The sequence below is a fragment of the Equus przewalskii genome, chromosome 2 (genome assembly GCF_037783145.1).
Source record: "Equus przewalskii isolate Varuska chromosome 2, EquPr2, whole genome shotgun sequence".
NCBI lineage: Eukaryota > Metazoa > Chordata > Mammalia > Perissodactyla > Equidae > Equus > Equus przewalskii.
Window position 1 is genome coordinate 57591508 of NC_091832.1, and position 23673 is coordinate 57615180.

At 42.4% G+C, this 23673-nt stretch overlaps 1 long non-coding RNA gene across 3 annotated transcripts in view; it reads left to right on the forward strand.

Annotated features, from left to right (window-relative positions):
- The window catches only part of LOC139082039 (uncharacterized), a 52099-nt gene extending 42394 nt beyond the window's left edge, over positions 1-9705 (forward strand). Inside the window, exons 2-5 of one of the 3 annotated variants that reach the window (XR_011537704.1) lie at positions 4195-4289; positions 7644-7749; positions 7829-7960; positions 9054-9705. This is a non-coding gene — a long non-coding RNA (uncharacterized lncRNA). The remainder of the gene's footprint in view (positions 1-4194; positions 4290-7643; positions 7750-7828; positions 7961-9053) is intronic. The other 2 variants (XR_011537702.1, XR_011537705.1) reach the window with 2 other exon arrangements.
- Positions 9706-23673: the final 13968 nt, after the last annotated feature.

The window sequence follows — 23673 nt, forward strand, 5'->3', positions numbered from 1 at the left end:
TATCAGATAGATGATTTGCAAATATTTTCTTTTAATCCTTAGGTTGCCTTTTCATTTTATTGTTTCCTTTGCTATGCAGAACCTTTTGATCTTATTTGTGCTTTCGTTGCCTGAGCTTCTGTTGTGCTATAAGTGACAGCTTTTAAAGAAGGTCTTGAGAGGGATGAAGAAGCTTGGACAAAAGAACTTGGGCATGAGAAGGGAATTACAAACAGAGGGATCAGTAGGTACAGAGATGTCAGCCAGTGTGTACATGACGTAGCTGCTGAATGGCCAGTTTTTTAGATTAACTGAGCTGAGGGAGAAGGGACCAGAAAGGCAGTTGGAACTTATCATGTTAAAGAATTTGGACTTTGTTCCATAGGAAAAAAGAAAATATTGAAGTTTTTTTTTTTTTTTAAAGATTTTATTTTTCCTTTTTCTCCCAAAGCCTCCTGGTACATAGTTGTGTATTTTTAGTTGTGGGTCCTTCTAGTTGTGGGACGCTGCCTCAGCGTGGCCCGATGAGTGGTGCCATGTCCGTGCCCAGGATCCAAACTGGCAAAACCCTGGGCCACCGAAGTGGAGCTCACGAACTTAACCACTTGTCCATGGGGCCGGCCCCGAAAATATTGAAGATTTTTAAGTAAGAAGATGATAACATCAGATTTATTTTCTAGAAAAATTAAGTCTGAGAAAGGGCAAGAGAGACCAAGTGTAGGTGGATTTCGCAGTATACCAGGTGACGATGAAGACCTGAAGGAAGGAGATGAAAGAGACTGTTTGCTGAGTTCCTACTACCAGCTGGCCATTTGGCATATAGTATCTCATTTAATTATCACAAAAGCCTGAGGTCAGAGAGGTTAAGTAACTTGGCCAAGAACAGACATAGTGAGTTTGTGACATAGTTAATATTTGAACTCAGGCCTATGTGACTTGAAAGCCCCCTCTCAACTACAGTGGGGTCAGGAGGGATATAGCAGGACTGAGAGGAGCCATAGGATTCTGGGGGAAGGAAGCATTGTCAAGCCGTGGTAGCCAGTTGAACACTGTGGGCGAGGGAGACATGGAAGGATAATAGCTGGTGTTAATGATGAAAATGATCACTAGGAAAGGGAAAGAACTGGGAAAGTAGTGAAAATAATGATTTTGTTAACAGTCTCTATAAATGTGGTTTGGATGGCTGGGTTTGTAAAAAACCTAGAGTAAGAGACCCAGCAGGCAGTTTTGGCTCAAGAGCTCAGAAGAAAGGTCTAGGTTAGAGACGGAGATTTGGCTGCCGAAGTCATGAATGCATTCACCTGGTGAGTGCTGAATGAGAACAGAAGATGGCTCCGGGTGGAATCCTGGGCACACTACCAACTAAAGGGTGGTGGAGAAAAAAGAAAGTGTGGTGAGAGAGCAATGTCAGGAGAAGCCAAGATTGGACCATTTCAAGAAGGTGAGCAACCAGGACTACCAAGTACTGAGAAGAATTTCAAAAGGAGGCCTGAGAAGATTCACTGGGATTCATGAATGAGGAAGTCTCTGGGTACCTTAATGAAAGCAATGTCAGGAGGTTGGCAGGGGCCAGCCTTCTTGGGATTAAATAGTACGTGGTTGTAGAGGAGTTGTACACAGAGTAGAGATTACTTTTTTAGGAATTTTAATGAATGATAATGATGATAGCAGTGAACGTTATGAGGGCTTACTGTTTACCAGGCACTGGGCTAACAATTTACACTCATTATCCAGGATAATCCTTACAGTACTCCTATGAGGTGAGTGCTAATATTATCCCCATTTTCTGATGAGGAAATTGTAGCTGAGAGAGTGTAGAGAGGTTGAGTAATATGCCCAAAGTTAGAACACTAATAAATGGTAGAAGAAGGATTCAAAATCAAAACCTCTCTGAGTTCACCATCAAAGCTGATGTTGTAAGATGGTGGTAGTTTGGGGCCTGAGCCTGTAAAAGCAGAGGGGGGGAAATCCCTGTAGCGGGGAGGATATTGACTATATGTAGCAAAGAGGATGATTGATGGAGCAAGGTGTAAAGGAAGGGTACATTAGGTTACTTTAAAAAATGGAGTGTTGAGTTTTGGACCTCTCTTTGTCAAAGGCCAGAAGAGAGGAGAAAAGAATCTGTGAGTACGTACTCAGATGTCAGCTAAGGTAGCATTCTTTTTTGAGATTTAAGTACAGTTGGCTTTAGTCTCCATTCTACATCCATTAGGAAGTTCAATGCCTACTCCAAGATTTCTGTTAATCCTGGGAGCTCATTTTATGGTTTCTTTGGCTTTTGAGTTTCTGCTTCCACTAAATTCTTCATCTCACCTGTAACTCAGTTCCCATGTTCTTATTCCTTAGTTCCAGGCTGACCCAGTTGTAGAATTCAGACCTGTCCCCTCCTCCCATCTTGTTTCCTTCATTTTTCCCCAAATCACTCACAGAAGGCATTTGTGCATGTGTCAGATATTACTGAAGGCTTAGGAGGTTTTATATTCTTAGCAACACAAACTCTGTAACGTCCAATAGTAGATATTTCTATTTTAAACATGCTTTCAGCTCCTGAATCACTGGAACTCTCTCCCCGAGCTTTAACCTCCCACACTGTTATTTGAGCCCCATCTCTCCTCACTCCCCTCCCATTTCCTCTGTTCTCTTTCTTGGTCTTTTATTTTTTATTTATTTATTTTTTTAGTGTAGATTTGTTTAGCTCTCTCTTTGTTTCACAGTTTTATTGTAAGTTGAGCTTTCTTCTTCCATACTTTAAGTGTCATATCAAGGTAGTTTCCTCAATGAGGCATTTTCTGTCCCTAAGAGGAACTCTGGCATCAGCTGCTAAAATAATAATTTTTCACCCCAGTACTTACAGATAGGTTTAAAGGTAGGAAGAGGGAACTTAGACGAGCTCATGTCTGTTGCTTCTGTTTTCTCAGTGAACATGAGATATGTTCCTTTGTTGAGGTAGGGGTGGGTCTAGTAAAGATTTGGACAGCTGAGGTGAGGCATTCTGTCAATACAAATTTACCAGATTTCTAAAATATCATAAAATACCATGTTTACATAAAATGATTCATTTAACTCAGCCTACAAACTTGTAGAATTGGTCCTTGCTAGAGATGGATTATTCAGTTTACTGAGTATTCTGGTCAGTATGAGAAAAGTAGAAAAAGCAACAGAGAAGGAAAAAGTCAGAGTAAGTAAACTAACGCCAGAGTAATGGAGATCACAGTCCTTGCTGATCCTTTCTCTCTCCCAATATGTGCACAAATACATGTTGAGCAGTTTCTGCATTGCACTATTGTGCTAGAGAGTTGTTCACCTTGCTGCTGAAAAAGGATACAGGAGTTGCATTAGTTATCTCTTGCTCCCTAACAAATTACCTCAAAGGCAGTCATTTAAAACACTGTTTATTGTCTCCCAGGTTCTGTGGGTCAGGAATTCAGGGTGGCTTAGCTGGGTGGTTCTGGCTCAGGGTCTACAGAAGGCTGCAGTCGTCTGACGTCAGGACTGGGGCTGGAGGATCTGTTCCCAGTCTCATTCATGTGACTGTTGGCAGGAAGCCTCAGTTCCTCACCTCTCTGCAGTGGGCCTCTCTATAGTGTTGTTGCTCATGACGGCCACTAGCTTCTTCCAGAGTGATTGAAGAAAGAGAGAGCAGCCAAGATGAAAGCAAATGCCTTGTCTAACTTAATCTCAAGATTGACATACCATCACTTTGCTGGGTTCTGTTGGTCACACAGACCAACCCTGGTACAGTGTGGGAGGGGGAGCGCACAAGAGTGTGGATACCTGGCGGCAGGGATCACTGGGGACATTTTGGAGGCTCGCTACCATAGGAGTCTTTCCAAAAACATTTTTTGAGTGTGTGTGTGTCTGTCTGGGCTTGTACTTTAAAATGCCATGAAGGGGTGTAGTTAGACAGACTGGTAGTTAGCTGAATTTTGGATTTAATAGACCAGTAAAGTAAAAAATAACTGGTGTGTGTGGTGGGGGCAAAATAGGGATGTTTCGGTATTTTGTCAACTACGGAAAATAAAGAAAAAGCCATTTATCATCATCATCATTTCACAAAAACATATTTTAACACAAGAAAGGGGGAAGGAGATAGTCTTAAAAGACAGTCATTTCAATTGAATAAATTTGCCTTTATAAAAAACTCACTAGCCTGTCTTTGCTTTTCTCATTTAACTGCGGACTGATGAAAACTTCGTCCTATCTTGGTCCACAAAGAGTTGTTCAGGAACCACCGAGACAGACATGGAATGACCTAGTACCTTTAGAGATGACTATGAGAATCATGCGGAAAACAAAATAGTCCAGTCAAAGTAAGTGAAAAAAGAAGAAATTTAAATGATTGATACATAAAGATAGCAATTTTATAAAATTATGCTCATGAGCTAGAAGGAAGCCACAGGGTTGGCAAATAATTGATCAGTTTTTGTGGATTTTTTTTTTGTTATTTGTGTTCCTACTAATATTTAGATGTTTATTAAGTGAAATAAATATGAAATAAAATATAAGTATTAAGCATCATTATTTTGCATATTTGCATTATTGAGCAGACTTAAATGTACATAAAAGTAATACAAATGCATAGCAGTATTTGAACTTTTAAAGAACTTTCATATTTAGTTAATATATTCCACATATATTTAACATATTTTTGGATTATTTGCATCATTTATGTCAACTATCTTTTTTCTAAATAATCATCATTTCACTTTATTATTTTTTTTGAGGAAGATTAGCCCTGAGCTAACTAACATCTGCCGCCAATCCTCCTCTTTTTGCTGAGGAAGACTGGCCCTGAGCTAACATCCGTGCCCATCTTCCTCTACTTTATATGTGGGATGCCTACCACAGCATGGCTTGCCAAGCAGTGCCATGTCTGCACCCAGGATCTGAACTGGCAAACCCCGGGCCGCCGAAGTGGAATGTGTGCACTTAACCGCTGCACCACCGGGCCGGCCCCCATCATTTCACTTTTGAGATATGCTTTTCTTCATAACCTACATGATATAATAATGCATGTCCCTTTCTACATGACAATAAAATATCCAACACTATCTGTTAGACATAAGCTTTGGATTCTTAGTTTTGGCCCCTAGAATTGATGGATTTGTAGAAATGTCCCATTTTCATTTGATCCCATTTTTGACCTTGGCATAGTCTTTGTGAGGCTGAAAGCTTGGGTTGGAGAAGGGATCAATGATTATTTTGTTCTGGGATTGACTGGGTCCCACTAGAATTATGCTCTCACAATTTCGGTTGAGAATTATTCTTGAGCAATATTTAGGAATACAGAGAAAAACTTTCTCGTCAATAAAATCTTGTTGCAAACCTTCATGAATTGACTTAAAACCTACACATTTTCCTTTTGAAAATCTAATTGGTAGACACTAGTGTTTCTTTTTTTTAATACATAAACTCTATATGTTATTAACAAGTTATATATATTTTTAAAGTTTTTAGTGCAATTACTTTTGGAACTGCTCTTTCAGTTTTGATTTTACAGCCAAATTGGTTAACTAAGAAGTTAATTGGTGTTCTTTAAGTACTTCTATGACATTTTCCCTGAAATGCCTTGTTTACATGAGGCATTTTTAAGTGACAGTAGTGAGCAGTTGATTTTTTGAATCTATGGATAACTTTTTTGCTATAAGGACAATTCTGGAGTCATAGAGCTACATATAAATGTGACATTGGAACTCAGCCATCAACGTTCCACCTAATTTTTCTTCTTTTCTCTGGCTATAGCTCTCATTATGCCAAGTTCTTCAAACCGTCAGACATGCCATGTTGTGGCATGTTGTGTCTAACTGAGCACATTTTTGCTGTGCGCTGGGAGAATTGAGGGTAAATGTCATTAGGTGCCTCTGTGTTTGCCTTCGGGAACATTTGTATCATTATTTGGAACGTCCAGGAACAAGCTTAGGAAATTTTGACGGTATTTTGATATCTAAGATCATCAAACATGACTGCCTCTGCAAAGCTGTGCTGACATGGGTGGTGGGCAGAGAATAAAAACTTACAGGAGAGAGGGCCCTCCAAGGAAGAAGGGACCTTAGAGACAGAGACAGATAGATTATATTGTAGGGACAATAGCTAATTTTTGGAATCTTAGTTGGTCAAAGTAGATTAGGTGTCTTATGTAGAAACAGGTTTGAATCAGGCTAAGCTTCCTGATGTGAAACTAGTACAAAATTTATTTTTCACAGCCACACGGCAAGGTAGGGAGTACTATGACATGAGATAATGAGTTAACAAATCCTGTTTTTTTGCTGAGGAAGATTTGCCCTGAGCTAACATCTGTGCCAGTCTTCCCCGATTTTGTATATGGGTTACCACCATAGCAGGGCTGCTGACGAGTGGTGTAGGTCTGTGCCCAGGAACCACACCTCTTCCACTGAAGTGGAGGGTGCCAAACTTAACCACCAGGCCACTGGGTTGGCCCCAATAAATCCCTTTTTGACAAAAGTATGTGCTTTGTTTTGGAGCTGATGTTAACTCAGCGTTCTTACTACAAATTATCTGCAGACCACCCAAACTGTCGCACCTTTTGCTAGATTAAAAACAGCCTCTTTTAAAAGGTAACACCAAAGTCAGGACTTTCTGAGTGAGCCATTTATCAAGCTAATGAGTGCTATTCGTGGAGCCTTAGGAGATGACCTTTTGTCTTTTTGGCATTGATGGACCAAAGAGAAGAGTAACCTTGGGACTACAATCTAGAAATCGTCATGCATTGTTCTAATTATAAGCCACAAAATTGCTCAATCATTTATATATAGAAAAGATCTTGAATAGTGGCTGTCAGCACTTTCTTTAAAATCAAAGCATTACAGATACAGCAAGTTCTCATGTGACTTAACTTACTGATAATTCCTGAGTCATACCTTTTGAAGGTTGCTGGGGGACACCAATGGCTTGGTTGTGACTGATCTAGAAGCCTTGCTGAGTGGATTGTGGGTCTGGCAGCTGTCATCATGGAATATGACCACTGGCACCTCCCTCCCCAAGACTTGAAGTAACTTTTATCATTAGTTTCTCCTTCCATGGGACTAAAACGCTCTTCTCCCAGATAGTAACATTTTGGGAAAAGTAGGTAATCAGTGGGGACCCCCAAGAGAGTATCTTGCTGAAATCTGTAATGTAAGCAATTTCCTGGTATAAGAGCACAATCTTGCTTAGTGTAATTTGTCACATTATATGCATTTTATATTTTTCTAACATCTACAACTCAAATTGTAGTTCCCTTTTGAAAGAAAGAAGTGGTTATCAACTTTTTTAGACAGCCAATCTTTTAATCTTTTGTATCATTCTACATTTGAACTCATTTGGCAGAATCAGACGTCTTTGTTAAATCCATTAATGCAACACACAATGCACATTGCCATTTTCAGCATTTCTCTTGCACTACAGTGTAGTATAGTTGTTAAGATTTCAGGCTTTGCAGCCAGTCTGCTTCAGTCCAAAGCCTAGCACCACCACTTACCAGGCGTGTGATTCGGGCAAGTTACTTAACCTCTCTGGGATTCACTTTTCTCCTCTGTGAAATGAGAGTCATAACGGTACTTACTGGGTAGGGCTATTATAAGAATGAAATGAGATAATACATGCCACAAACAGAAACCTATTCACCCCAGCTTAAGTAAGTAAGCTTTTCTTTTTTTATTAATAAGGCTACATGAGCAATCTCATGGATACCTAGTGACAGCTGGGACACATGCGTTCCAGAGCTGGAAAGTGTGCAGCCTCTGAGGCGTCTTCTCCTTCCATCTCCAGCAGGTTTGTTTGCTTCCTTCTGTGGGTTGGCTCTGTTTTCTACGGACCAGCTTTTTCAGCTTATCACTATGCACATGTCCAGAAATTCTTTCCCCCAGATCCATACAACTTATTAGATGAAGCACTCTCCATCACCTGACTCAGCTTCACAGTGTCCTGCTCCCAAGGTTCCAGGTGAGAGGAAGTCCACTCAGCTTGGGCTGGAGGCCATGTGGTAAGAATGGTGGCTCTTTCCAAAAGCTGCTGATGGCTTACGGTCTCTAAGAAGGTGGTGTAGTGGTGGAGGTGGGAGTGGCAATAATTGGCAACTCTAGGATAATCATAGTGACAATGTTCAAGGGTGATTAAAGGCTCCTAGCTTTGACCATTAATTACTTATTTTAAAAACCTTTTTATGGAAGCATAATATACATATAGAAAAGGACATACACGGTAAGTGTACAGGTTGATGAATTTTGACAAACTGAACGTACCTGTGTGACCAGTACTCAGCTCAGGAGACAGCATTACCAGGACCCACGTAGCCCCTTTTGCTCCCCTCTAGTCACTATTCTTTAAGGGCAGATTCGTTTTGCCTGTTTGTATACTGTATGTAAATGGAATCATACCTTATATACTTTTTCATGTCTGGTTTCTTTTACTTAACATTGTTTGTGAGAATCATCAATATTGTGCATATTTGTACAGCATTCATTCTCATTGCTGTAAAGGATTCCATTGCGTGAATACATATACTTTGTGTATCTAGTCTACTGCTGATAGACATTTGGGTAGTTTTCTGTTTTTGTCTCTTCCTAATGGTGCTGTTGTGCACTTGTTGAACATGTACACATTGCTACTGATTACTTTTACCATGAGAGGCTTACACATGGTGTGGTGAATTATCTTCTATTCCATTTAATTGAATTGATGGTCTCTAATGAGTGAATATTGTTATGCTTTTTATCTGGAAATTTATCTTTTTTTTTTTTGGTCTTTTTTGAGGAAGATTAGCTCTGAGCTAACGTCTGCTGCCAATCCTCTATTTTTTTTTTTTTTTTGTGCTGAGCATGATTGGCCCTGAGCTAATATCTGTGCCCATCTTCGTCTATTTTATTTGTGTGACACATGCCACAGCTTGGCTTGATAAGCCGTATGTAGGTCTGTGCCTGGGATCCGAACTGGCGAACCCCAGGCCACTGAAGTGGAGCATGCAAACTTAACCGCTGTGTCACCAGGCTGGCCCTGATTTCTTATCTTTTTATGTTGTGACTTTCATGGTATGTGGGCAGGGTCATGTTTTAAACATTTTGCATATATTTTGATAGGTGCTCAACTATCCGTTGATGGAATGAATGAACGAACAAATGAATGAATAGCGTATGCCTCCTTCTTTTCTGGGAACAAGCCCTATTTACAGGAGAGGCTCCAAGGCTGACCTGCTGCTTGGCCAAAGCTGATTGATCGAGGGGTGGACACGGAACCCAATCCAGGCCAATCATGTCTTTTTTCTGGGAATTTAAAATTTGGAACCGGAAAAAAAGAGACTGGGCACTGCTGAGTCCCTCTGTGCTCTAGAGAGCAGCCTGCTGCTCCTGCTGTTTGGTACCAAAGGCATTGGTTTCTGCTCTTCTCTGCTTTCTTGAATCGGATAAAGATCTACATATATAACTATTAAATAACAACGCGAAAGTATTTCGATTAAGTGCCAAAATGCAAAGTAGAGACTATAAGTGCTGTAAAAGGTCACAATCTGGAGAGATCAGCGAAGGCTAGCTTCACTGTATCTTGTTGCCCTGGCTTGCTTTCTTGAGGAGAGCTACTGTGAATGTCATTGTATTTTCCAAGCCACAAGTTGCAGTATAGCAGTCCCCCCTTATCTGTGGTTTCACTTTTCACAGTTTCAGTTACCTGTGGTCAACCACGGTCTGAAAATATTTAATGGGAAATTCCAGAAATAAACAATTCATAAGTTTTAAATTGTGTGCTGTTCTGAGTAGCATGATGAAATCTCGCACCATCCTGCTCCATCCTGCCAGGATTGTGAATCATCCCTTTGTCCAGCGTATCCACGCTGTATATGCTACTCACCTGTTAGTCACTCAGTAGCCATCAGTTATCAGATGGACTGTTGCAGTATTGCAGTGCTTGTGTTCAAGTAACCTTTATTTTACTAATGTCCCCAAAGCGTAAGAGTAGTGACGCTGGCAATTCGGATATGCCAAAGAGAAGCTGTAAAGTGCTTCCCTTAAGTGAAAAAGTGAAAGTTCTTGACTTAATAAGGAAAGAAAAAAAATCGTTTGCTGAAGTTGCTAAGATCTATGGTAGCTTTTATTACAGTATAGTGTTATACTTGTTCCATTTTATTATTTGTTATTGTTGCTAATCTCTTACTGTGCCTCATTTATAAATTAGATTTTTTCATAAGTATGCGTGTATAGGAAAAACCATAGTGTATGTAGGGTTCGGTACTATCTGCAGTTTCAGGCATCCACTGGGGATCTTGGAACGAATCCCCACTGGTAAGGGGGGACTCCTGTATTAAGGTGATAGTCCAGGAGAGGAGTAATGAGGCCCCGAACCCGGGAAGTAGGTGTGGGACTGCAGAGGAGGGATGGTGGAGATCCTACAGGTAAAGGCTTTAAGTCTTGGAAAGGATTTAATGTGGGCTAAAGAGAGAAGTCAAGGAGGGTGCTAAGTTTTGAGTTTCTGTGTTAGGAAAGATAAAGGTAACACTATTCTAAATAAGGACATTTGAGGAGAGCAAAGGAGGAAGGGATAAAGATGAGTTCAGTGTGGAATATATTAAGTTTAAGGTCCTGGTGAGACAACCAGATTGGCTTTGAAGTTTGAAGACTTGGAGTTCCCTCTGTACTTGCACCTCACTCTGTGATCTTGGGCACCCTCTTTATTTATCCTCTTCGTGTCTTACTTCTCTTTCTATAAGCTGATACCTCCCTGTAAGAAGTAAAATGAGACAATGCCTATAAAGGGTTTAGCTTATTGCCTGGCAATTAAGTATTCATAAAGTATGTATTAATAGGATGATGACGATGTGATAATGTCTGGAGTGCAGTTGGAAAACAGGGACTGGAGTGCCGCAGTCAGGGATCTGCTTAGAGGTGGAGAGGATGCAAACAAGCTGATTGAAATGGCAAGGAAGAGAGTCTGGAGAGGAAAAAGAAAGTAGCCCAAGTCATATCTTTGCAGTGAACACCTCTTAGGAGTGAAGAGAAGGAACAGGAGCCAGAAGAGGAGACTGAGCTAGACCAGTTGACAGGAAGACGGAGAAGCAGACAGGCTTACAAGATTCAAAGGAGGAGGGTGGTGAGCAGTGAAGTCAGGGGTATGCCAAATTTTGGTTGGCAATCCTTTTTCTTCCTAAAGCTTGACTATCGTTACAATCAAATAAATCGACGTTAGGGGCAGCAATGTGTTAAGTCGCTCAGATGTATAAGAAGACACTTAAGCTGAGTCCTCCAGGTAGCAGGTCCTCTCTTGTCAGTGTGGAGGTGAACCAACACCTGGTAATTCTTACTGCTGCTTCTGGGCGTCTGTTGTCTCCTCCCACACTGCCAGATTTCTGCCTGCTGCCACAGACCTCTGGAGGAGAGCCAAGAAGATGAACTTAAAAAAAAAAAGAGGATAACTGTAGGCTATTCATGATATTTGGGCAACAGTTTCCCCCATTTTCATTTCTTGGAATGTTTTTGATTTTTAAAAATTTGCTTCCCTCTTACTTTGCTCAACGAAATTGGTAAAAGTTAGAAAGCGGTTGTTTTTGCACATATATGATGGTGATAAGATTTTGAACGTTTAGGTCTGTTCATAGTAATAAAGGGAAAGGAGAGCTAAGAGTGAGGTGTGAGGGGAAAGTAGGAGAGAGGAGAGTGGGGAGATGTCAGGAAAGAGAAAAGAAAAAGCAAGGTCACAAAGAGGAGGGGCTGATGGGTTTGGAGTGATGAGTGTGCTCTGAAAAACCAGGTTGCTAGGTTTTTTAAAGTTTTGTTTTGCAACCACGGAATCCTTAGCCCAAACTGTCCCCTGAGGGAAACTAATCGATCTTCAGTGCTGTGGCGGCCTCCTAGCCAGAGCGTGGGCCTGGGTCCACCAGGAAGGGCGTGTGGATGCGGGAGGGCAGCCGTGGAGCCGGCTCGGGGGTGCAGTTCGTCTGAAGGAGGAGACCACCCAAGCGCAGGGATAGGAGCCAGCCCCTGGCCCTCCCTCGCTGCTCCAGGTCCTGGTGTGTTTTCGGTTCCCTGATTAGGACCCCTGCCCTTTGGGGATTAAAAACGTGTAAAAAAAATACGCTGAAGCAAACTTCATCTTAAATTACACTTCTAGATTTTAAATAATGTGTTTAACTCATTCCTAACAATAATGATCAGCTGTGCCTTTTAGGATGAAGAGTTCCTTCGCCCACCCCCATGGTTTCAGTTATCCAAAAAGTCTGGCCTGACTCTTAAGTGTGGAAGTAGTCACGTCTCTTGGGACTGTAGAATAAGTGCACTTTTAGGTTCCCAGGGGTTGGCTCTTAAGTATTTCAAACGGTTTTCCTTGTTCCTCCTAGTTTTGGTTGATCGTGCCACACCACTGGATTAAGCCTTTGTTTTTACAAAGCCCCGGGATGTCTCCCTTAAGCATTCCTGCCGCCGGCCTCTGCCTCCTCGTTGTCACAGGGTTTCGGAAGGCCAGAGCCCGGCTGCAGCCCGGTGGGCGCGTCTAGGGAGGCCTTCCCTTCGCGGACGGGCTTCTGTTCAGCCTTGGATTTCGCGGCGGAGGCGCAGACCCGCGGGGAGCGTCCTCGACGTCCCCTCAAGAGGTCCCGCTGAGGGGGAGCGGCCCCGGAGGAGGCGGGCGGAGGGAGCAGGCGGCCGCCGCGGTCGCTCCTCCCGCCGCCCCGCTCGCCGTCGCCCCCGCCCGCCGTTCCCACAATCCCCGGCGGCGCCGCCGCTCCCGGAGCCTGGCGAGCCCGGCGGCGGAGCCCGCGGTCGGCGGCCCCTCGGGAGCCGTCCGGAAAGCCTCGGACGCCTGGCGTCCCGCCAGCCCCCCCCCGCTCCCGAGCGCCGTGGTTCGGCCATTTCCGGCCCAGCGCCCTTCGGCAAGTTCCGCAGTCGCTTGTCGGAAATGGCTGCCCGCCGGCAGGGGGAGCGGAGGATCCGGCGCGGCCTGGAAGGCGGGCGGCAGGCGGCGAGAGCGGCGCTCGGGGAGCCGGGGTTCGCGCAGGCGGCGGCGGCTCGTCCCTGAGCTGGAAGCTGGTAGGACTGCTGGCGGCGGCGGGAGCCCCGAGCAGCTGGCGCGGCGGCCCGGAAGGCGCTCGCGGTAGGGATCCCGGGCTCGCCCCACGCGCCGGCAACGGGCGGGCGGGACGGGTCCGGCCGTGCCGGGGCCGCGGGAGCTCGCGGGGAGCTGCTGCCCAGCGGGCGCGGGCGTGCAGCCGCGGAGCAGGCCTCCCGGACGTCTCGGGGGCTTGGGGAGAGATTTCCAGGGCCTTAGCCTCCAGCGAGGAGGGTTAACGGGTCTCCGTGGGGCTCTAAACACGGCCCCTCCACCCTCACACGCCCCCGTGGCCCCAGTTTGGGGTGCCTCGCACCCACCTTCACTCCTTTTTCTGGGAGCTCGGCTTCAGCTGTGCAGCCTGGTCTGCGCCCTAAAACCCTCCACTCTTCCCTTGCCCCTTGAGTTGGTCCGGCTGCGTGTGTCGAGCATCTTCTCTGGACGCAGGGGCAGCCCCGGACTGCCCCCTCCCGTTTTCCCCGACACGCACTCCACATCTGCTCGGCGCTGCCTTCAGACAGGCTCTTGCAGCTGCTCTTCCTCGGCTCTCTCCCCAGGCTCCCCTCCTTTCATGATGAGCCCACAGCCGGAGCGGCCACTTCCTGTCCGAGGGTCCAGGTGCCGCTGCTCGCTGCATGTGCGGCTCTGGCGCCCAGGCTCTGTAGCGATGGGCCTAGCGCTGCTAGGGCAGGAGACGGGCTGCCAAGGGCATGTCTGCCCCGCTGAAACCTTAGCCTAGTGACCCGACCGGAACCAATCTGGAGCCCTTTGGAAATCAGGCAGGGCTGACTGGCTGCGGAGAGTATTTCTCTCTTCTCCACGTTGAGCCCGTGGTTTAGTTCCTTTTTAGGTATCTGTGGCTCTCAGAAGACTTGAATTTGGTGGATTCCGCCCCCCAACCTGGGCTTTTTTTTGGTTCTTTTGCCTTTTCAAAATTTCTAAGTTCTTTTGGTTCAGCACCTTTGGAGGAGGAGGAGGAGGAAACGCAGGACAACACATGTCCATTTTTTTCCCCCATATGTGATTTACTTGAGGCATTTTTAGCATTTCTTCTCCTGACTTTGTCCTGTTCTTCCTCCAGTTTACGTAGCTTCACTTTTGAAGGCTGGGCTCCTCATCTTTTCTCCGCTTTTAAAAATCTGTGTGTGTTAGTCACTAGGCTGTCCGCATTTCCCCCTGCTTTACTCAATTACTCTTGCACTCTGGATACAGTAATTTTATTTTATTTTCTTAAAGATTGGCACCTGAGCTAACGTCTGTTGCCAATCTTTTTTTTTCCCTTCTTCTTCTTCTCCCCAAAGTCCCCCCAGTACATAGTTGTATATTCTAGTTGTAGGTCCTTCTGGTTGTGCTGTGTGGGATGCTGTCTCAGCATGGCCTGATGAGCCTGCTAGGTCCACGCCCAGGATCCGAACCAGCAAAACCTGGGGCCACCAGAGGGGAGCGTGGGAACTTAACCACCGGCCACGGGGCTGGCCCCTGGATACAGGTATTATAACTGTTTCGGGAGTGACTGGGGTAGTAACCTGTGGGGCCTCGATAGTCTTGAGTGAAGCTAGGCGTTCTTAACTTCTTTAGCAGGGAGACTTTTAAATATTTTGCAATGAAAGGAAAACCATCTTCTTCAACTCTAATGGTGTGTTAAAAATAGCCTATTCTGTGGGAATTTCCTGATCTTCTGCCTGTGGGGAGCCTGAGGAGTCAAAAGTACTCATAAATATAAGAGAAACCAGCTAAAATGCTTTCTGAAAGAAAATCAGAGTTGTGCATCTTCAGAAGGCTTGAAACATTATTTATTTAATACCTGAAGATATGGTCAGTGCCCTCAAGGGGCACACATACTAAGCATGTGTCTTCATTCCCCCACCCCTTGCTTTTCTAGGAGGAAAAAACTGGCATTAACTTTTTGCTCTGTAGTTGGAATCTTTTAATGATTAGGCCGCAGAGTTTTAACCTATGAGTAAGATGACTTTAAATGAACAGGTTAGAGAGAAATGAGTCAGGAGCAAGATTAAGCCTGAGAAGGGGACTTCTAGGAGAGAGGGGAAGGTTCAAAGGATGGTTTGAAGTCATCAGAAGAATGTCTGGGGACTAGATAAGGACATGCCCTTTTCCTCGGGCATTAGGCCAGCTGTTGTGTGAAAAGTCACTGGAGGGTGGTGCAGGAATGACGTCGGTGGCAGTGGTGTGTGTTGGAGGAGGGTTGGAAGTATTGCTGGAAGTAGAAGTAGAGTCAGATATTAGGAGAAAAATGAAGATTCCTCCAGATCTACTTTGGTAGAGGTTTGAATGTCTTTGCGTATAGTTCCTTCAGAGAGAGGTGAGGAGTGTGAACCTTTCATAAAGTCCTAAAACTGCACTAATTTCTGCTGGATATTAAGTTTAGCTCAGAAAACTGTTAACGTATTTATTTCCATTTTATTTTTGTTTCCTCTTAATTTTCAGTAATTGTTTCTTTTGAAACCCTGTAATGATAAGGTAACTAAGTAAGAGGAAAGAAAGGATTTTGCACATATTGGTAGGTTCCATGAACATAGTGGAGCTCAGGCAGACTGAGTTTGAGAACTCAGGAGGGTCAGAGGTAAGCTCACTATAAGCGTTATCTTTTCCTGCCTGAACCAGTCCCACACACTTTGTATACTTGGAATTTTTCAGATCTCTTTGGTGAAGTTACTAGGTAGAAAGAAGCAGGATTAAAAATTTTGTGATCTTGAGTAGATAAGAGGAATATGGAGACTCCATTTAGTGACATATTTACCTCCCATACACTTAGGCTATAATGTTCAATGTATGATTTTAATCACATGCACCAAAATGACCCATTAGAATCCCAGGGATAGAGCCGTAGGTAGATGAACTAGGTCTCAGCATTCAGCCAGCTCTGTGGTTTGTAACGTGAGAGCACTTTTATAGAAAAGTAGGCAAGGGGCCGGCCTGGTGGCACAGCGGTTAAGTTCACACGTTCTGCTTAGGTGGGGCGGGGTTCACCAGTTTGAATCCTGGGTGTGGATCTATGCACTGCTTGGCAAGCCATGCTATGGCAGGTGTCTCACATATAAAGTCGAGAAAGATGGGCACAGATGTTAGCTCAGCGCCAATCTTCCTCAGCAAAAAGAGGAGGATTAGCAGCAGTTAGCTCAGGGCTAATTTTCCTCAAAAAATAAAATTAAATAAAATAAAATAAAAAAGCTATGCCAACTACATTCTTAAAAAAAAAAAGTAGGCACAGTTTTTTGTAAAGGGCAAAACAGTAACGATTTTAAGCTTTGCAACTATTTAGCTCTGCTATTGCAGGTTGAAAGCAGCATGTACATAATATATATACAATATGTACATACATTAAGACATACATGCAGTCCATAACTGAATGAGCAGGGCTGTGTTCCAATGTGACTTTATTTAGAAAATACGAAGCTGGCTGTAGTTTGCCAGGGCCTGCTCTAGAGGCTCACCCCCTTGCACACGTCAGTACTTTTGTATATTCCTCCATTTCACTGTGCCAATACCTTTTAGACTGGTCAGTGATAGTAATGATTAACATCCTGGATGTTTACTTTGTTGACTGTTTTCTCTGTTATCCTATCCTCTCAATATACTATCTTGTATATATATTATGTTCATGCTCCTCTATTGTATATATATTATGTACATGCCTCAAAATCTATGTGAGAAAAAAATATATGAAAGTACTATATGACGGCAAAGAACTATAGTAACTTAAGACATTATTGTAATCTACCATCATAATGCATTTATGTATGTCTTATATATAATATAATATATATATAATATATATATCCTCTCAATATACAATAGAGTAGCATGTACATAATATATATACAATATGTACATACATTAAGACATACATACAGTCCATAACTGAGTGAGCAGGGCTGTGTTCCAATGTGACTTTATTTAGAAAATACGAAGCTGGCTGTAGTTTGCCAGGGCCTGCTCTAAGGCTCACCCCCTTGCACACGTCAGTACTTTTGTATATTCCTCCATTTCACTGTGCCAATACCTTTTAGACTGGTCAGTGATAGTAATGATTAACATCCTGGATGTTTACTTTGTTGACTGTTTTCTCTGTTATCCTATCCTCTTATATTGTCATTATTTTAACCCTCATCTCCAACTTCCTTTTAAGCATTTTTTCAACAAATATTTGATTCACTGAGAGAGGAATAAAAAATGAATTAGATTGGGATTATGCCCTTAGCCTGTAAAATAAGAGAGAGAAGACATACATAAATGCATTATGATGGTAGATTACAATAATGTCTTAAGTTACTATAGTTCTTTGCTGTCATATAGTACTTTCATATATTTTTTTCTCACATAGATTTTGATCTTTACAGTAACTCTGGGAGATAGGAGGCTAAATGTTACAATATTCCTTTATTTGTTTTTTTTGAGGAAAATTTGCCCTGAGCTAACATCTGTACCAGTCTTCCTCTATTTTGTACATGCGTCACCGCCACAGCATGGCTTGATGAGCGGTGTGTAGGTCCACACCCAGGATACCAACCTGAGCCACCGAAGCAGAGCGCACTGAACTTAACTGCTGTGCCATGAGGCCGGCCTCAGTATTCCTTTTTTGGGTTTTTTGGTGAGGAAGATTTGCCCTGAGCTAACATCCATTGCCAATCTTCCTCTTTTTTTTTTGCTTGAGGAAGGTTAGCCCTGAGTTAACATCTGTGCCAGTCTTCCTCTATTTTTGTATGTGGGAGGCTGCCACAGCATGGCTTGATGAGTGGGACAGGTCCACACCTGGGATCTGAATTGGTTAACGCTGGCGCTGAAGCAGACCATGCCAAACTTTAACCACTTGGCCATGGGGCTGGGCCCTCAATATTCCTTTTTTTGAGGGTGAAGGAAGGTAGGAAAGAAAACTGAGTTGGGGAGGCTTGGTTTTTTGACCAAGGCTAGATATAGTAAGAGGCGGAATTCTTGAACTGGCCAGTGATATTTACTGACCCGTGCGCATTTAGATACTTGCAGTGACCCTCCCTGGGCAGCCCATTCTAATTTGTAGACTAGTTTTTAGGAGGCTTTTCCTTTTTGAGCTGCAGTTTGCCTCTCTGTGATTTTCACCCTTTAGGGTCGTATAGAACAAGTATATTCCTAGTCCCTATGACAGTTCTTCAGATGCTGGAAGCTAGCCGTCACGTTTCCCCAAGACATGAGTTGCAGACTGGTGCGCATGGATCAGATGAGGCCCGTGTACATATCGTTTGGCTGCCCAACTTACACAAAAACTTAAATTAGGAGCCAACTTTTAGAAAAGGGAAGATTTCACATAAAAATCTGTATTTCTGGCTTTTCTTGAGAAAAAAATTAGAGGATTCAGTGATAGATACAGAGCTCACGTTTCTGATGGCAGCGATCTCCCTTAGATGGTAAGTGCACTCTGTCTTGCGAAAGTCTCTACCTGCCGGCTTCACTGATTTGCTTCATTCTGCGAGGCCTCTGTGGTCATCGAGATTGCCGTACTTTTCCTAGGTCTTCCCTTCCACAGGCTCAGTATTCTCGTTTCCTACAGATGTTTATTTGGCAGTTTCAAATCTCCTCACCAACTTCTTAGTCCTCTGCCTTCCCTTTACTTTGTTAATGTCCCTCTTAAAGTGTGGCACTGAGCACAGCATTCAGTACTCAATATATGGTGTTGTCTGAGAGAGTACAGAGAGCAACTTTTACTCCTTCGTGTTTGACACTGTACTTTGTTAAAAAAACAACAGGAAAACAAGGTGGTAGTTTTTTTTTCTAAACAGTCGTATATTCCTGACTCAGTGAAATTATAATCAGCTGAAATCACAACTGTGTGTGTGTGTGTGTGCATGCTATTACTAAACTAAATTATTTCCATGTAGTTTTGGGATCTAAGTGCTGAACTTTGCCTTTGTCTCTCTTAAATTTCATCTGCTTAGATATTCCAGATTAATAAAATCTTTTTGTATCCTGGGTTTTTTCCCAACCTTGCCTTACTCTTCTCAGCATGACTTCTTTTCTTTATTTCTGAAGTAGAGCTGTAAACTATAAAAGCACCGTGGCTTAGAATGGAGAAAATAATTGATGAGGACCCTAACTATTACTAATGGATTCAATGGAAAATTAAGGAGGGGCCTTAAAAGAGAGCATTATGGGGGCTGGCCCCGTGGCCGAGTGGTTAAGTTCGTGCGCTCTGCTGCAGGAGGCCCAGTGTTTCCTTGGTTCGAGTCCTGGGCGCGGACATGGCACTGCTCGTCAAGCCATGCTGAGGCAGCATCCCACATGCCACAACTAGAAGGACCCACAACGAAGAATATACAGCTATGTACCAGGGGGCTTTGGGGAGAAAAAGGAAAAAAAAAAAAAAATCTTTAAAAAAAAAAAAGAGAGAGCATTATGCTTGAATCTTGAAAGTGAAACATCAGGTCTTGGGGATAGCCTTTCTGCCTTGAATTGATATGTTGGTAATATTTTCTCTCCCAATAAAATGAGTATGTATGTGCTTTCTGTGTGCAGGGCAGTTGTAAGTCATTGGGGTCCTAGAATCTGAAAGGATCTTTGAGGTCATCTACTTCAACCCATTAATTTATGAGTTAAAAAAGGATAAGGAGCACATGAGTCAAGAAGGACAGGAATTGTGAAGTTAGGAGACCTGATGGATCAGAAAGTTGGTGATAACAAAGGGACCGCAAAACTGAAGTCTCAAGTTGAATTCACTCATGAAGGGTGAAGTAGGATGCCCGGGTCATAAAGCTGATTATTATGTATGGCTTAGAGACTTTTACTTCAGTTTTCCTAGGGAGCCCTAGGGCACAAATGAGAGCACTTCTATGCCTCTGTACCTTAAAATAAACGTATTTTCTTGAGAAATCAAAACCGTAGAGAAATTAGTTTACATTCTAGGCACCATCAAGTTGACTTTTCCAGGAAGATACTTTAGCAAAATCCGTCTGAAGACCTTATTCCCCCTCGCCCCCATACAGTGGAATCTGTATTTTGCAACTTAACATTATACTGTGAACATTTTCCCTTTTTATTTAAAATGATTGAAAAGCTTATTGACAGCATGATAGTCATATTAATGACATGGATTTATCATACTATTTCACCTTGCTGCTAATCTTAGACATTTAATTTATAATGGTTTTTTTTGCTATTATAAAGAATGCTGTGGCGATTATATCTTTGTAATACAAATCTTTGTTTACATAGAATACATTCCTAGAAAGTGAAATTGCTGAGTCGAGGATGTGAACATTTTTAAGTCTTTTGTTAAAATGGGAAATTACTTTTCAGTTTACCTTCCTACTAATACAATATAAGAGTACCTGTCACACTGTAGCTGCCAGCATAGTACAGAGATGTAATGTATTAAGTGGTATACTTTGTAATGTTTTAGTGTGAACATTCTTGAAGTTAAATCTTTTTTTCTCATTCATGGTTCTTTCTTAAGAGTAATTTCTGAAATTGGAATTGTAGGGTCAAAGGGTAGGCACAATTTTAGGACTTTTATTACTTACTGCCAAGTTGTGCTCCAGAAAGGTGTGCCAATTTTCACTGCCAGCAGCAGACTCTGGGGATGTCACCCTTGATGCTGGTTAGCACCACTTCTTATAATTTTATAATCCTTTGCTGATTTATTGGTGGAAAGTGTCACTGTATCCTGTTTTAAATGTACATTATTTTGATTGCTAGGATGATTAAACATTTAAAAATGTTTATCATTTGGGCCTTGTTTTTGTGTAACTTTCTGTGTGTGTAACTTCCTTTTTGTGTAACTGTCTGTTGACCGCTGTTATATTGCCTTTACTTTTGTTAAAGTAATGTCATGTTGTAGATGCTTCCCCCAGTCTTTTCATTGAATCTAAACTTTTTTTTCTTGTAAATATGTAGAAGGCTTTGATTCTTCTGTAGTTGAACTTTTATGGATTCTGCTTTTTCTTGGATTCCTATAAAAATGGCTGTACTTATCTCAAGATGAAATTATATGTATGTTTTCCTTTTGTTCTTTTTGTGGTTTCATTTATTACAATTATCTCTTGAATCCATCTGGGACGTATTTCTGGATTTGGTTTGTCATACAGGAATCTGACTTTATTTTTTCCAAAGCTAATTGTCGTGTTATTTATTGAAAAATCTAGTGTGGTGTACTTTAAAGTGAGTGCAGCAAGATAATATTTTTTTAATTACAAAAGTAATACGTGCTTATTGTAAATTGAAGGAAGACAAAAATGAGTCTTTTAGGTAAACAAATAGTAAATATGAGAGTAACAGAGTACATGTCAGACAAAGCTGGATTTGTATCTGGGCTCCTCAACTTGCTTGCTATATGGCCTTGAACAAGTTACCTAACCTCAGTAATTCACACTTGTTTCTCTGTAAAGAGGAAATAACAATACCCACTCCCAGATGGTTGATGGAGGATGAAGTGAGATAATATGTGTAACGTTCTTTATCTAGACTCCATTGCAAATGTAACTAAGTGTAGTTAAAACAAGTGAAAATCTCCCCTACTCCCCATGTCTTCGAAACGTGTAAGATGTAGTCTGTAGATTTCCTACGTGAATAAGCTGTATTGCTGTTTGTCCTAGTTGTCTGTAATTATGTTGATTCAGATGTCATCAGTCTGAATGGGGATTGTCATCAGTTCTTTGTTAGACCAAAGGTTTTGAGTTAGAGTTATATATTCTGTGTTAAAATCACCTAGGAGCCGTGTCAAACTGCAGGAGCCTGGGCCCCATACTTGGGAATTCTTACTCAGTTAATGTTGGGTGGGCCTGGGTTTATAATTTGACAAAATTCTCGGTAGGGTTGTGAATCGGATTTGTAACCCTACTTAAAAACTGGTAAGACAACATGGTTTTGATTTGTAGGATGTTATCAAACTGGTGGGAAGGGAAGCAGGTATTGGAAATGGCATAATTTTCAAGTCGAGGACTTATCCTAGGAGTTGAGACTTCTAGATTCAGGTTTATTGCTGACTGTACAGGTGACCTGGGTTAGTCAAGAATCTTAGTGTACTTATTAATACCTATATGCAGTTGAGCAGTGGAGGGAATGCTTATTACTTATTGATGAGTTCCTTTTGTGTATCTTGCAATTTGTCTACTAGTGGCGTTTGTGGAATATCTTTGGACTTAGAAATCTGCTCTTGAGCCCAAAGAATACTTGTTTTTCACTTTTTAAAAGCCCTCTGATAAGGGTGGCTCAACTCTGTGGTTCTCTGCGATTGTATCATAATCTTGACTCAACTCAGTATGTCAGCTTGCAACCAGTTTTTCTCATCTGATTTTGGTTTTTAATTGTTCACAACTTTCTATTTCCCTTACTTTACACCCAGGTTAAGGTTATCTAGTAAATGAGCTACTGTGATGGTTGTAATGTGGAAGACACAGGGCCTTGATCTACTCTAACTCATGATTTGTCCACATTCAGTTCTTACAAGTCATTCTTTATCTAGTGACCTTCCCTGGAAAGTGCCTTTAGTTATTTTGAACAATTGAAGAGAAAAGTCAGAATCTTTTTTTTTTTTTTTTTTTTGGTGAGGAAGATTGGCCCTGAGCTAACATCTGTTGCCAGTCTTCCTCTATTTTGTATGTGGGATGCCACCACAGCATAGCTTGACGAGTGGTGTGTAGGTCCGTGCCTGGGATCCAAACTCATGAACCCCAGGCCACCCAAGTGGAGCACGCGAACTTAAGCACTATGTCACCAGGCAAGCCCCCATTTTTTTTTCGAAGTTAGATTTTATTGGAGAGATATATATATTTTTTTTAAAATAAGGCAGTGGCCAACTATTACTCATTAGTAGCTTTTTTTTGGATAAGCTACCAAGTCTGCCCTTTCTGGCTCCTTCTTTTTCTTCCTCCCTCCCTCCCCAAAGCCCCCCATTACATAGTTGTATATTTTAGTTGTGGGTCCTTTTAGTTGTGGCGTGTGGGATGCTGTCTCAGCATAGCCTGATGAGCGGTGCTGGGTCTGCGCCCAAGATCTGAACCAGAGAAACCATGGGCCGCCAAAGCAGAGCACACAAACTTAACCATTTGGCCACAGAGCTGGCCTCAGAAGTTAGAATCTTAACAGTGGAGCAATGCCTTCAAAATCCTAAGGGAAAATTATTATTATTATTTGTTTGTTTGTTTGAGGAAGATCAGCCCTGAGCTAACATCTGCTGCCAATCCTCCTCTTTTTGCTGAGGAAGACTGGCCCTGAGCTAACATCCAAGCCCATCTTCCTCTACTTTATATATTGGATGTCTGCCACAGCATGGCTTGATGAGTGGTTCCATGTCCGCACCCGGGATCTGAACCGGTGAACCCTGGGCCGCTGAAGCAGAACGTGTGACCTTAACCACTGCGCTGCTGGGCTGGCCCCGGGAAAATTATTTTTAACTTAGATTTTTATATCTAATTAAATGATTAATCATGTATGAAGTAAAATAAAGATATTTTAAAGACAAAAAATCTTAACAATGGTGATAGTATTGGGAAACTTGTTTTAGTGCTTATTAATATACTTCCTGAGTTTTGAACTTGGTACTACCTTGCCATAACGGGCTGTTTGTCATAGTAGGAAATCAGGAAATTATGTTCTTTTGGGTTGTTAGTATTTAAAAGTAAAACAGAACCTCTGAATATTGCTTTCAACAACCTTACTGAAATGATTTCCTGTACCGAACTATCT